Source organism: Jatropha curcas, chromosome 1 (assembly GCF_041381405.1).
Source record: "Jatropha curcas cultivar XTBG-Jc1 chromosome 1, XTBG_Jcur_1.0, whole genome shotgun sequence".
Lineage (NCBI taxonomy): Eukaryota > Viridiplantae > Streptophyta > Magnoliopsida > Malpighiales > Euphorbiaceae > Jatropha > Jatropha curcas.
The window spans coordinates 20004713-20006779 of record NC_143151.1 but is presented as its reverse complement, the minus strand read 5'-3'; the positions used below and the strand labels follow the sequence as shown (position 1 = coordinate 20006779).

Below are 2067 nucleotides of genomic sequence, written 5' to 3'. Positions count from 1 at the left end.
TGAAAGATAGATTAAGTTTTTATTAGAAAATGGTTTTGCTAGAGGAAAGGTTGATACAACACTATTTATCAAAAATAAAGCACATGATATTCTAGTTGTACAAATCTATGTTGATGACATAATCTTTAGTTCAACTAATAACCTTCTTTGTAAGGAATTTTCTAAGATTATGCAGGGTAAGTTCGAAATGAGCATAATGGGAGAATTAAACTTCTTCCTTGGACTTCAAATCAAATAGTATAAAAATGGAATTTTCATAAACCAAGAAAAATATACTAGAGAATTATTCAAACGGTTCAAAATGGAAAATGCCAAGGTATGTTGTGCACCAATGAGTCCATCCTTAAAATTAGAAAAAGAAGAAAAAGGTAAGGATGTGGACATCAAACTATTTAGAAGTATGATTGGTTCTTTACTATATCTAACAGTAAGCAGACCTGACATACACTTTAGTGTTTGTTTATGTGCTAGATTTCAGTCATGTCCCAAAGAATCTCATTTAATTGCTGTAAAACAAATTCTAAGATATCTTTGTGGAACTTCTAATCTGGGTCTGTGGTATTCTAAAGGTGATTCATTTGATCTTGTTGGGTATAGTGATTCTGATTTTGCAGGAAGTAGAATAGATAGAAAAAGCACGTCTGGAACTTGCCAGTTTCTAGGTAGTGCCCTTGTATCATGGTTTAGCAAGAAATAGACATTTGTCGCTCTTTCTACTGCAGAAGCAGAATATATTGCCGCGGGAAGCTGTGTTGCACAAGTTCTATGGATCAAGCAACAATTAGCACACTATGGTCTGAAATTAGAAACAGTACCAATAATGTGTGACAACATAAAAGACATCAATTTATATAAAAACCCAGTCCAGCATTCTAGAACCAAGCACATAGAACTTAGACATCACTTCATACGTGATCATGTTCAAAAAGGAGATATAGTGATTGAGTTGATTCCTACAAAAATGCAATTGGCAGATATTTTTACTAAACCTTTGAATGAAAGTCAATTCTGCTTAATTAGAAGAGAACTCGGTATGTTAGTTCTAAACTCTTTACTTTAGAACTCTGTAAGTATGTTCTAAACTATTTTCTATATTTGAAAACGAAAGACTTGCTTTGTGATATTTTCTATTATATTCTGTGTGATTCTGAAAAACGTTTTTGTCTAAAAAGAAATGCATATTGCTCTTATATGACTTTCTAATGTCATTATCAGGTTCTATTCTTAGACTAAATTCAAAAACAGTCAATTTATTTTATTCTTTTTATGTGTTTGCTTTTGGTCTTCACTTTATTTAAGTTTTGGGGATTTTTTTAAATTCTTTGAGTCGGTTTAACTTTCCCTAAAACTATTTTTATTTTTATTTTTTTAGGTGTGTTTTTTTCTTTCCTAAAGATTATTTCTTCACTTAATCATTTTTTTATGTCTCTTTATTAAAAACTGCTCTGTCTTCTCTCTTGCCCTTTTGCAACAAAACCCTAAATCGCTCTCTACTTCAAAACCCTAACAATGGCCGAATCGAGTTCCACATCTTCTTCCTCAGACTCCCTAACAGAATAAGAACTTCAACTTCTCAAAAAATTATCAAAGAAGTATGAACAGAAGGAGTCGAAACAGAAGAAATTTGTTGAGGAATCGAAGAAAGAAAAAGCAGAAACAGAAACATCAAAGAAACAGGTCGCTAGTTCTCGCGCCAAAGGTAAATTTGTTCTTTCTCCATATCCACTTATACGTTCTTATGTAATAGACTGGAAGTTCTTTGGGAAGGACGAGTTCAACTTCAGGGAACTCTTTGAGTTCTAGGGATGGATGGATTTTTTATCCCTGAACAGACCGTGTTATGAGAATGTGGTTGAGTTTTATGGTTCTCTTAAAACTAGTGGGTCAGAATCAATTTCTGTGAAACTTGAAGGAGAAATTAAAGCATTGTCGTACGCTGACTTGAGCAAGATTTTAAATATACCAAACATTGGGTCTAGGGTAACAAAAATCAAAGATATCTCTAGGGTTAGCGGATACAAAAAGGAAGAATTTATTAAGAAAATTGTGAAGAAAGGTTTTGCGGAA

General features: G+C 32.7%; 1 pseudogene; it reads left to right on the top strand.

The window, feature by feature from the left end:
* The first annotated feature begins 400 nt into the window (after positions 1–400).
* On the top strand, positions 401–1060 carry LOC149499108 (secreted RxLR effector protein 161 pseudogene; annotated as a pseudogene).
* The last annotated feature ends 1007 nt before the right edge of the window (positions 1061–2067 follow it).